Source organism: Cygnus atratus, chromosome 10 (genome assembly GCF_013377495.2).
Source record: "Cygnus atratus isolate AKBS03 ecotype Queensland, Australia chromosome 10, CAtr_DNAZoo_HiC_assembly, whole genome shotgun sequence".
Classification (NCBI taxonomy): Eukaryota; Metazoa; Chordata; class Aves; order Anseriformes; family Anatidae; genus Cygnus; species Cygnus atratus.
Window position 1 is genome coordinate 4,116,399 of NC_066371.1, and position 13,713 is coordinate 4,130,111.

Sequence of the window (13,713 nt, forward strand, 5' to 3'; positions counted from 1 at the left end):
ACTACACACCGCTCTTACAGGAGGAAGAAAATACTTTAAAGGCAAGGGAGCTTGAACCCAGGTGTTTTGTTTTTTGTAATTGTTTATGAAAAATTCTACTCCAACTATAAAACTCGAGAATGCCTGGCTGTGCAAGAAAGAAATTGTTAAAATAATGAAGTTCCTTTTGACAAAAATATCATCTCTGCACAGGCAGTAACATTTTTTTTCCTACTACCTATTTATTTCCGTGAAAGTGATCGAAAATGAGTGTCAGAGGAGAAAAAAGTCAGCTTTCCTGCTTCCCCAGTCTATGAAACTGACAAGCAGAAGGTGGTGTCAGCTGCTCCTAACCTCCTGAAACTCACCTGCAGCTCACGCATGGAGAAAAACAACTGGTCCACAAATGATGGGTAGAAGTCTGTTACCTCATACAACACAAGGGTGAAGATTACAAATGGCTTATCCTAGCACTTTGCAAAGCAATCTACAGCTACACCTCTGGGTATTTTAAGTTATCAGCACATGCTGAAAGACTAGGCACTTAGCCAGACAACGGTAACGAGAAGAGAAAGAAGGAGGGAATATCTGTTTTCAAGGAAAAAAGGATATATATTCCACGTTCCCCGTGCTCCCTGAGAATAACTCCGGCATTAGCGCACAAGATGTCTATTATAGCTGCTTTGTTAAAATGGGAGACACTAAAACTGAGCAAAGTTTGCTAAATGCCTTCTAGAGTTAATGGCCAAATGGAAGTGAAAAGCTTCCATAGAGCTTTATGTACAACCTCGTTAAGCTTTATACACTGGGAAATAACTGGCAAACAATTTAAGCTCTGTCAAGAAAGCAAACTGAAGAAATTCCATGGCAGAAATACTATTCATGCATTCTTCTGAGCAGACTTGTTTATAAAAACTTGTTCTTCCCACTCAGCGTTGTACAGAAACAGCCTTTGCTAAACGCACACCCAGCCTTCTAAACCATGTTTTTCCTGTCCACTAACCTGTGATTTTGTGCTACCAACTCTTCTGAGAGCTTTTACAGCAACTCACAAACACAAAAATCCCCGTGAGCACTGAAGGATCTGTAGAAACGCCTTCAGGAGGAATACTTCAAAAAACGGCCTCATCCTAAGATGCTTTGGTACAGCGTATTCGCGTTGTAGAGAACGAACAACTTTTAAGTTATATACATCTGAGGTACATCTAAAGCATCCTTCGCTACAGTATCTGGGTCATCCTGTGTGATTATATCTGTACAAAGACAGCTCCCCTAGGCTAATGAGCCTGGAACTTCACAGGTACTCTACATCAGGGTGAACTGGCATTTCTGCTCAAAGGAAGAATCCTCCTGCTTCCCTCCCACCAGCTCCTGCACCAGCCTTCCCTTACGTCAGCCGAAAGGTTTTGCTCCGACACAGAAAATTAGAGGGGGAAAAAAAGGAAAAGTGATTTTATTAAACAAAACGCACAGCCAGGAAAGAAGTCACCAGAAGCAGGAGTGAGCGGCTGAGAGGAAGCAATCCCAGGCTGCTTCCAGAACTACAGCTTGTACGGTACCCGCATCACAGCAGGGCCACGCAGCTCAAACCCTCCCACGAGGGATGCAAATGCTGACATTATATACTCAAAAATTTTAAGTTAAAAAAAAAAAGTGTAATAGGCAGGTCACAGATGAAAGCATCGGAATTAACACAGTGCAACAGTTTAGTTTGTCCTTGTGAATCACTTAAATACCCGATACTCTGTCCTAGGTTTGCTGGTAATTACACTACGAGGTATTACCAGATGTTTAACACCATAATATTTTACCATTACGGAGCCCCTGACCTTGCAGTTTACATTAGAACGATAACAGAGAGATGTGGATGGAAAAGACTTCTGTGTTTGAAGCTACTCAGCTGTGTTTCACAGAAATTAAACAGGAAAGTAGGCAGCAACTGATCCAACAGGCAATAATATGAAAAACAGAAGCAAGATTTGAGAATATTTACGTGTGACTCGAGAGGAAGCATGAGAAAAGGCTAAAAATCAGTGGGGGAGAGACAGATCAAATACAGAAGACATGAAATGAGCACACAGAGGTGAAATGAAATGACAGGCAAAAAGAGACACAAGAAATACAAAAAAAATATTTAAAAAATCCACTCCCCACACCCCTGCAAACACGGCCAGCCCCTGGATACGGACAGAAGGACGTGAAGTTAGGAAGTTTAAGCCCTATGAAGAAAGCCACAAAGGTGCATAAGCCAACCCTACAGTTAGGAGGACAATAACATACTTGTTCACTGCAGGTTGATGAGGCAGCAAAAGATGTTCATTGCATGGAGAAGGAAGAATTACAGAGAGACACAACTTCGCAGCACCAGAGCTTAAACAAGGGAGAACACAACCCCAAACAGCATTTCTCTAATAAAAGCAAACTATTTCACACCTGGCCTTAAACTACCTGATTATCTGCTGGAAGTAGCCCCTTACTACAGATCAATACAAGTTTGCCAAGCAACATCACGCAGCTTTAGAAATCCACCAAACCTATCTGATAAATAGCACAAGGGACAGAGGTGACCTTAGACAGAAAGCAGCTCAAGTAATCCGATGCTGGGCCTTGATTTAAAAGAATTACTAGCACAAAGTTCCTTGCAAGATAAGATTGCTTCTCTGCTAACACGATTTGTGCAGAACTCATCCTTCCAAGCATGCACAGCAAAAACAAAATTGCATTTTACACGGAAATAATCTAATCCTATCACTCCCACTCTCTGGGAACGGGGAAAGGGAAGCAGTCAGAATGCAAAAAGACTTCCCCCGATTCCCTTATCTCCTGCGTACTTAAGGTATTTGTACTGATCAAACTGAGACAGCAGCCTTCTCCCGTACTGCCCTGCTTACTGCGAGACAGGAGAACCACCTGTCAATACCCTGCACCGTTAAGATAGGTTTTGGAGGTGAGAGAATGAGCTGCTATGTGCTTCCTACCGCTGGACAAGTTTTTGTCATCGATTCTGCTGCCCTCTGGCATACGCCCTTCAGGAGACTCGGAATTTCAACAAAAAGAGCAGGAAGACCGAAACGTTCAGCAGAGTTGGTCAGGCGAGATTTGACAAATACTGAAAAGCAAGTAGCAAGTAAATCTGAAAGGCTGCTGGGGAAACCGAAACGGAGAGGCAGGAGTCTGGCAGCGCGGAGGCTGACGAACACACACGGACTGACAGGGAACAGACCACGCCAAGGAGGGCAGCTGCACCTGCACTGCCCCTGCCTCTTTCAGGCACACAGAGCCCTCCCTGCTGCTTCCAGGAAAACCTGTCCATGTCCAACACGCGGTAGTAGTTTTTTCCTCGTGTATTTAGTACTGCACTGCTTTGCTACAACACGAGGATCCCTAGCAGTGCTACATGCCTTGGATATTACATGGAGATTGGAGTGCGAGCTCCCAGAAGTGCCTAAGAAAACTGCAGAAAGTTACTCATCTCCCTTTTCTGCACCTGTTTTAAAGCATCAGATTTAATACACACTTTATCTAAGCCCTACAGGATTTTAAGTCACAAATTTCTGTAAGACCCATGGAAGGTAAGTCAGGACAATACCTAAAATTAACTAGAAGAGCAGGAGGAAGAACTCGGTATGCCTGAAATAGGGCTACCCCCGGAATGAAGGTACTGCAATTATTTCAGAAACCTTTCTGGAATTGTTTCACAGATTATAGGTGTAATTAAGAACAACATTATATTGGAGGGATGTTAAGCTTCTAGAGACTTAACTATGTACTTAAAACATTAAGAGTCCCGGTGGGATGGCTGTCCTCAGATTTCACAGTGTTGAAGTTCATTACAAATTCACTTGGTTTAAATTTTAAGAGGACGCCATCTGTTTTGGAGAGATGCTATATACCAGAAAGTACATAATATGAATAGGAAAACCAAAGCAGATCCACTACTGATTCTGTTAACTGAACAGGCCATGAAGAAACATCACAACCTAGTATCAGGCAAAAGCAAGGAGCACTTCCCTCTCCACCCTTCTTCCATTATTGGCATCCTAAACATGGTGTATTTAGGATGCACTCAAACCCATCATGTTCAGCTAAACTGATTTCAGCATAAAGTCCCCAAGCTACAGAATGAAAGAACCGTCAGACAATCTCAGAGGACTTCTCTTAACTTCTAACAAGAGACACGTCTCTCATATTAGCTTCCCCCAATTATTGTTGATTTAGATTACATTCCCACAGAGATTTGCTAGTAGGAAACAGGTGTTTTCTGAAGTGAAATAACTTGCCAACTGCAATAATTTTCTTCTCTTTTATGCTTTGCTCCAGAGCTCATAGAAGATGAAGATACCCTGCAGAACACAATAATCTTCCCGTGCTGTCAGAAGTAAAATTAAGTTCTCATCCAAGACAAGTTAATTCCTTTCCTATTCCGGTCTAGGAAACTATCTGATAAGCCAAAAAGGCAGAGAAAATGAAGTGCACCCAGCAATCACGTACCCAGTCCAAATTCCCTGTAGCAGCAGCAAACTTCACGGCGTGCTCTCCCACAGCCTTGAGGACACGTGCACCAAAACAGAAACACCGTGAGCAGAAGGAACAAGGCAGTTCCCAAAGTGCTAGGTTATTTTTCGGTGTTCCTGAATGAGTGGTAGGTTTTCAACTGTAAGTGATAGGGCCCTATGAATTTACTGGAACATCGTGCTTTGTTGCACACTGCTGTTAGGAAAACACGCTGGCAAACGCTCTTCCTGGGGGAGTGTCCGGCCAGCACCCTCACCTCCTAACTCATGTAAAATTAAAATGCTCTCACATTATCTTCAGTAGGGTTTGACCTCATTTTACCTTTCATTTTAAAGGAAAAAAAAAATACTGAAGAGCTCAAAAGAGGAAAAACTGGTATTTCCCACAAGCACAAAAGGTATTGTTCCGTTTCCATTCACTCACTGCTGTCAGCCTAAATCAAGTCCTTGCTTTCTTTCTTGGTGAGCAGGACAAGCTCACTCCAGAACCACAGAAACGGGAATACATTAGAGGTGCATCTGCTGTGGTGGTGAGTGCTCACCTCTCCACTACTTGCAAATTACCACTATTATTGCCAGGAACAACAAAGACTAAAACTTAGCTATGGAAGCAGACAGCTGACAAAGGCATTAAAGTACTATCTGTAATCATCAAGGGACTAATTCTGATCTCTCCTGATAAATATTCAGCTGACTCCAACAGAATACAGCTGCTGTGCGGAACAGAAAGACTCTGAACTGACTCTGAACGTCTCAGGAAAGTGTATTTCATAATATAGTTATCTAAAGACAAACAAACCCAACTACCTTTTGTTTTCTTTTATTTTAAAGGCAAAAACTGACCACAGAACAAGAGGACAAAAATTCGATTGATTCTTCTTCATTTGGGAAATAAATTCCTTAGAGCAGAGTTGAAAGCAATGCGTTCACAGTAACTGCAAGCCTCCAAAACTTCCACAACCACAGGCAGTGGCTTATCTATGAAGATAAAAGTAAAAGCAGATGATATTTTCATTACATTTCTCTCTTTCACTTGAAAATTTAAGGATTCTTTGGCTGATAGGAGTAAACTGATACATTTACTAAAATATTCCACGTACTGGGCTTCTGCACTGTGTAAATTCTTACCTTACTTTGATTTCTCCTTCGTGTAATTTCAGTTACGCACATATTCAAAAAAAAATTATTATAAATCTCAAGTTTTATTACAAGTAGAACAGTTACCTTGGATATCGATGTTCCTATAAAGTACACACCAACTACACAGTGCTGCAAGCCTTCTGCATGCAGACTTTCGGATGAGCATCAACAACCACCAAAGTCCTGCCACCTAAGCAGCACTGACTGTATATTAACATATTTATGGCTTAGTCACTTTTTTTTTCAAGACTTGGACTCTGTTATCACTACAACAAACTACCCCAGGAATAATTACTTCAAAAAGGCACGATCTCAGTGACCACGTTTTGAACTTTCGTTGTTATTCTTTAACCTTCAAGTGAGGGACAATCACACCAACCTTAGGACTGTGAACACCAAGGCACTAGCACCGCAGTTGGCAGTAGGGGTGTACCTGACTTCTCCCTCTCACAAGTGCCAGTCCCACGCAGCCCAAGAACGCCGACATTCAGCTGCTTTCCACAGGTAACCGCGGCTGCATGTGAGCAGCACTGGCCGAGCAGAGCAGCAACAGCAGTCAGGCTTTGTCCGTGTGTCAAAACGCCCCCCGAGAACCACTTACACGGTGCCCAGAGCTGCCTTTAACACGACTGGACATTCTGTTTAAATTTAGACAACCCTAATTACGTCAACGCTAACAATTCTTTGCATTGTTCCTTGCTTTTACTCATTTCTATTTCAACTAAAATTTCACTGAAGATTAACGTTCACTAAGGCACGCTTTGAAAGTGACGCTGTGCACTGTATCATCGAGATTCTGCAGGAATCCCAGAGCATAATTCAGAGTGCATCCCATACAGTAGATATTCTGCAAGAAAATGATCCGACAGGCAAAGGCACAATACACCGACAGCAGGCTAGAGCTGACGCAGGGAGTACAGAAACATGAGAGAGATTGCACCTTCTCAATAAACTTGTTTAGCAGAAGGCCAGGAGCGAAATTTAGGCAAACTATTATGCAACAACCAAAGTGTACTTTAATGTCTTCCTGAATTTGCACCTAAAATTACTATCTCTATAGAAGCTGCCTCCTAAGTAAAATCATTCTGAGTAACGTAACTTTAATGTTTGGATAATCACATATACATCACCCCGTCCACATACAAACTAAATTCCACATATCTGGTAATACAGGGCACTGAAATTGTTCCAGTTTCACCAGTTTGCATAGAATGAACAAATAAAACATTCTGTAACTCATCCAGTAAGTGTAACTTTTAAATGACCGGCGTGTAGAGATCCACAGGTTACTGCTCACAAGAGCAGCAGATCCCACTGAGATACTACTATCAAAATTGTACTGTATTGAGCACTAAAGCTCGGAAAACAGATAAAGGAAAGGCGCCCAGTACAACCGCTTTTGGATCTGAACCTACTTTGCACTGTAGCGCAGTGCTTGTCAGGTCGTCCTTCATCCCACAAAAACACAGACCTCACTCAGGCCTGGGAGTAGTGTAAGTGAATTGTGCTTCTGGTACTAATTCCTTCCAAAACCAGGAACAAAAGCCACCCAAACGACTTCTACGCAAGGCACTTTGGCTCCCACACACCAAGCCTAGGCCGAGACAGCGTACGCCATCTCCGTCTGGCCTGGTAAACAGCCATCAGGTGTTTCTGCACCATCACAGTGCTGCTTTACCGCTTCTAAGCACAAAACCTCGTCAGGTGCAGCCAAGGTACCAGGGTGCTGCTCTGCTGCTCCTGCACCTCGGCTACCACTGAAATCTTGTAGCTGTCTTCAGGCACCATTAGTTCTGAACCTGTGAGACCTGCCAGACACATCAGCTTTGTAGAAAAGCAGTATCAGTCTTGTTTCGGCACAAACCAGATAAACCACACCACCGGGCCGACCCGACTGCTCTGCACCCTCCCTCCTGCAGGCTCCAGCACCTCGCTCCCTCCCAACGGGTGCCATCCAGAAGGACCCTTCCCAAAACCTGCAGGAAGAACAAGGCTCATCGGTTACAGGACCAAACCAGAAATAAACATCCTTGCTTCTGTAAAATGTAATATGGAGTAGGACAATACCCAGCGGTCTGGGGAAGTGCTTACATTAAATAACAACGAGCAAAGCCACCACAGAACGGTCAACTTGAGGCCCACTGGAAAACAGGGATAAAGCTGAGGCAGTGCAGATGTGATGAAATAGCACTAAGAGGTAAGGGTGAGAACTGACAGAGGAATAAGGAGTGTGGAACTGAGCTTGAGTAGAAGGACAACAGAAGAAAATTAAAGGTGATGGTCAAAAGCACATGCAGCTACGCTAAGTGGTGCAGAGTACCGGCGGGGTGGCTTCCTGTGCAAAGCAGCAGCGAACTGCCTGCACAAAGCCTGCTGCTAAGAACATGACGACGTATGCACCAAGGAAAACCTGCACGCACGTAGTTAGATCTGCAGTTACAACAGCCCAGCCACTGCAAAAAGTCAGCACCATCAGGATTTTGCCTTTCGTTTCTCCTTTCATGTCCAGTTCACAGAGAGACTAAATTTGTTAGGATCAGTTCACCATGCGAATCTGACACTGGGAGTCTGACCTTTACACTACAAACCCCACTCCCAACAGATAAGGAGTGGCAGCATTTAAATTGAAACAGAACAGCACGCAGTCCCTGAAGGTAAACCAGCAGGCTTTTCAACTGGGTTTCCAGTCTGTTGGGGGCACGAGTGGATTCCAAGGCAGAAAACGCAGTGTGAGTGGAGTGGGAGTTGGTGGGGAATAATAGCAGGAAGCAACACAAGGAAGTTACTCACACCTCTATCACTTCACTGATGACTGTTGAAATGGAAGAGGCTTGTGCTAACAAAGGCACGCAGGCTCCTTTCAGAACATACTAGCTTGCTTATTATGGCAGGAAACTGAGAATCGCCTTATTTCATTTTTAGAAGTTCTTAAGGAATTACATTCCCCCACTACTTTTAAAGATTTCTAGATAATGATTTGCCTCCAAATCAGAGCAAGATTTCCAAACTCTTAAAAAAAACCCTATCATTCACACGTTAAGCAACGAAACTGAGAGTCAAATAAAGCCCAACAACATTCTTCACAGAAAAAACAGACTTAAGCATGTTAAATGAGCTAAAAGAAATAGGGCTATGAACATTTACACGTTTGTAACAAATTACCACGCAAAAGGTCAGAACACATCCCCAAAACACTAAAGCTGAGAGCAGGAATTTGCTCCCGTGTGCATTCGCTGCTACCATCTCCACTCAAACCTCTTCAGCAGACGACCAACTATTTCACCGCTGTAACAAAATAAAAGCTGGAGGGATCCAAGTCGAAGAACTGCACTCAGAAGGAACAGTCAGAAAATACACTCCGCTACGCAGGGTACGTGAAACAGCATCAAAAGGGCTGAAAACGCCTTTTGCTGTTATCTCGGAGAGAACCGTGGTTATCTAACTTCCAGTTACGGTTATGTAATTGAGCAACAGCAAATCACGCCCGAGCGAGCGCCCTGCCTTCTGTGACGGAACCACTCGCTGCGGCCGGGGGCAGGCCAGCGAACTCTGCTTCACGGGCCCTCAGCACGACACGCAGCTCTGCCTCCCGCAGCACCTCGGCAGCTGAACTGGACGGCTACAGGCTCGGCGGGCAGCCGGCCCCCAGAGCAGCGGTCAGGGGTGTCCGAACCTGAAGTCCTGCCCCTAGAACGGAGTCAGGCCATGCCGCAGCAGGGGCAGGTGCCAGCGAGGTAACAGCTCCACGGGAAGGAGCCGGGGCGCTGGGACAGCGAGCTGAACATCACTTGGTGCGTCTGCAAGCCAGGTGCTGCGAGGAGAATCCCAGCTGCTAATGAGGGGAGCCACGAGCACCGGGACAAACGGCGAGCGGTCGAACAGCGAGTCAACAAACGCAGGCTGTGGAGCTGCCATCACTGGAGACCTTCCTGAGAAAATGAAACCTGAGCAACCCAATCTGACTTGGGAGTTTGCTCCCCTTGGTCAGTCTGGCCGCCCTCCAGGAGTCCTCTCTAATTTCTGTTACTCCACGGCGACACCGAAGGTGCTCCTCTTCGCTCTACAACCACACGTATTTCCGAGACGCTTTGCAGAACCGTAGTGCCGTTGATCCTCCAGGGAACCAGTGAAGTGACAACTTCTGTCCTCAGCCTTAGAGGAGGTACGGACTAGCATTTCAGATCTTCTAGGAAAACTCGGAGGAAAGAATTTGTCTACACAAAGGAATGTGCAGTCAGTGTGTTTGAATGGCTCTTTATTCTGCATCCAGGGCACAAACTGGTGCAACTACCTTACGCCCTGGCAAGGCCGAGTATTCTCTGCTTAAGCACAGAACTATGGTAGTTCGTCACTTCTGCATATATACTGTCCTCCTCCGTATTTTGGTACCTTACTACACATTTCTGCATTCCTTCCCTGTCAGTAAGGACCTGTATTATACCCTGCGTTACAGGAAGACGTTAAACTGCGCTTTGTAAGTTGCCTGCCCTAGGGCAGGAACAGGGGAAACTCGGAAAGAATTGACAAATGATTATTTGATCTCATTTGTTTTCTACATTTTATTTTTAACTTTAGAACCAAATGAAAATTCCAGTAAGAAACAAACTGGATCTTCTTCATGAAGAACCAAAATAAATGGATTTTTGCTACTGAAGGGGCAGAGTGATTTCACATCCAAGATAACTTCCTAAAAGGTAAGAGAAAGTTTTAAAGGCAAGACACTGGTAAGTGATTTTCATTTCTATTTCTGTAATTCTTTATAAAAACTGTACTTCACTTTTGTATTCTGCTCCTAGTATTGCAGTGTTGTGAATTTTTGTACCGCCTTTTAAAGCTATTTATACCTTAGAAATAATAGAGAAAAAGATAAAAAGCAATTTTTATGCAAAAAATAAAAGCACAAAAATATATCCTATTTTTAAAGAAGTCTTTTAGATACAGCGAAGTATTAAGAATAACAAATTTCGTCTCTTCCCCTTACTCAGTTTTGCAAGTCATGCTGATCCTTTACGATCTATAGCAAAACACATTGTAACGATCCTCTCCTGGCTCTCCTTGGTCTCGCCAAGGAAAACCCATGTTAATGTCTTAGTAAAGTCAAATCAATTAAGGAATATATAACTCCCTTAAAAAAAAAATATATATATATATATATATCCTAAAACTCAACACAGGATTAAAAAGGTTTGAGCCATATACTTTACACCTCACCTGAGGCTAAAGTCTTACCATATTAACTGTTAAGAAACCATACTTTCAAAGTAGTCAAGCAGTCAACTATTGCAAAGCAGTCAAGCAATCCATTTTTTGCTCCTGGTGAGATATACCAAAGGAAGTTTAGACCAGCTTTTGTAAATGCTGCTCATAATCTCGCAAATTAAGTGAATGGTTAACCATGCACAAGAGGGTAGTCTTAGACTCCAAGCGGATGAATTTAACACAGGTGGTTGCATGATTGCGCTTTTACTGCGAGGTACTGACAAAACATCCAAATTTCCGCTGGTGACCAAATTTAGCAACATTTTTATTCCAGATCTTCAGTGTAAATGGAAAAGACTTTATTACTAAAGATACTCTGGAGAGCCTTATCACGGTTGCGTTGCTGGCTCACACGGCTCTCACCCTTTGTCCCTCCCCTGCACCGCCTCGGCAGCCGCGGTGTTGACATAGCAGCTACCACGGGCACGGCGAGCTGGGTCTGGGAACTGATCCCTGCTAAAAGCACCATTGCCAAGGAGAAACTTACAACTGCGAGCACTTTCCTGCTCTAGGTTACCACGCAGCTACATAAACAGTTGAACAAGCACAAGTGAGGCAGTGACACAAGGGCTGCATTCGCCAAGACCGCTGCCAAGAGAAACAAGGGTAAAATTACAGCCTAACCTGAACCTGCATGTACCTGTTCTTAACTCCCGGAGATGAATAAGCACATCGAAACAAACAGGGGCAGGGAGGCACCCGATGGCCTTACAGGAGTGAGACTGTGCTTCCAGTCTGTCGAGCAAGTTAGGTATGCCACGATCGCTCTGCTGGGAGAACCTTCAAAATCATGTTTGTTTACTTTATTAGCATCCTTTCAAACTGATTTTATCAATTATTTTACAAGGTCTGCTGCAACCACGTCAGGAGGAGGTATGAGGGGTGAGAACGCTGCATTTTAACCCAGGATGGAGACTGCAGAACACAACCAGCAGTCGTCAGAGCAAGTTACAGTGCAGAGCGAACCTCCACGAGCACTACGTGACGCTACCAGAAACAATAACTCAAAGCAAAAATACTTCACGTTTCACTTGTCCTTATTTGCCTTGCTCCTCACTTGTGCGGGTACTTTTTGTTTGTTACTCTAGGAACAGGCTGTGGCTGAATAAGACCCATTGTTTTTCACTAAGTCTGCAAACTGTGCAATTACCCAACTTAATCACCTTTTTTTTTTTTTTCAAACTGAGCTCTGAACTTCATAAAAATCCTAACTAACGTTACTACAAATCATGTTCTTAGACTTCAGCTTCCCAGACAATCCTTGTCTTACTGTTTTGGATTTCTATTAAATAAAATTATTTTTGCACAACATGAAATAAAGAATATTTAGCTCATTTTAAATTGACACATTTAGTAGGTCTGTATTCAGGAACACTTACAACACTTCTATCACAGCGGTCAAGAGGTACTAGCCTAAATATACACCAGGCTCTTATAAATGTGTATTACCAGCTACCAGTCTTTACATGAATGTCCACAATCACATTTTAATTTTCACTAATTTTCTCCTGATACTTTGACGCACAACATGTTACTGAGAACAGAAGCGTATTATCTGAAGAAACAGAATTTAATAGGTAATGGGAAGCAAATCAGATGTACTGGAACAGCATTTCCATGTCTGTCTCCAGGTTACATTGAACACTGCTGATGCTCATGTCTGAGGCTTTTTAGAAACAATGTAATGTAACTGAAAGGTTTGAGAGTGCTGCAAAAATGGTACAGACTCAAAAAAAAAAAAAAAAAAAAAAAGGAAACAAATCCAAAGAAAACCCTGAAAACACAAAAGGCCAGAGCCTGCGTGGAGTTCCTCTGACTCCTGTTGAGGTTTAAGCCCACAGTTTGTAATAATCAAAGAGTATTTTTAAGAAAATCTAGATTTTCCCAATGGAAATAAAACAAAGTTTATTCAAATTCCAAGTTTCACTTGGGGAGGAATTTTGTAAAGGACATGCTCCTTTACACTCACTTTTTAAAACTGCTTTGGAATACGTGTCTTGGTGGCAGAAACAAGAAAAACAGCCTTAAAAATATTTCAGAACAGGATAAAATTTCTGTATGTGACACAGACCCTAAGGAGGCAGCGGAGCAGGCGCACGCTGGGAGCACACCACACCACACCACACCACCAGGCCTGGCGGCCGGGCCGGAGCCTCCTGCTCCAAGAGCAAAGTGCACCTCAGGGCTCCGTGTTCGCTCAGAACCAGCGATTGTACAGGGCTAGCAAAACAAAACAACGCTGTTACAGGCTGGAGGGGCTGAAGGAGCCACAGCACAGCCCTCCCCCGGCGGGGGGAGGCGGCACAGGGCCCTGTGCGTGTCCCTGTCCGTGTCCCCTGGCCCCGGCCCCGGCCCCAGGCCGCGGGGGCAGAGGCAGGCCGGGTGCCACAAAGTGAGCACACACACGCCGCACCCGGCGGGGCCCGCCCTCTTCCTGCCAAATAGTGAGCTGCAGGAAGTGGGCCGGGGCAGCCCGGGGCGAGCACGGCGCGGCCGGGGGGGGGGGGAAGGGGGAAAGGGAAGGGGAAAGGGAAAAGGAGGGGAAGGGGAAGGCCCCGCAAAGGGTCACGGCAGGCTGGAAAGCGAACGAGCGCCAGCACTAAGCGGGGAGCGAGTTTTGTGCCTCCCCGGCAGAAAACACCTCCTGGTCTCCCCTCCTGGCGCTTCCCCCCTTGGCCAAAGGGGCTCAGATGATGACCAGCACTGCGTGTCCGTCACACGAAGCGGCGATGGTACAGCTGAGCCGTGCCTGTGGTCCCGCAGACCGTGCTGTCGGCCGCTGCACACAGCGGGCGTTACAGCAGACCCGAGAGCAAGCAGC

The 13,713-nt window shown here is 44.6% G+C and overlaps 1 protein-coding gene across 1 annotated transcript in view; it reads right to left on the reverse strand.

The window, feature by feature from the left end:
• PPP4R2 (protein phosphatase 4 regulatory subunit 2) overlaps positions 1-13,713 on the reverse strand; it is a 28,800-nt gene that overhangs the window by 13,719 nt on the left and 1,368 nt on the right. The gene's annotated exons all lie outside the window — the stretch shown is intronic.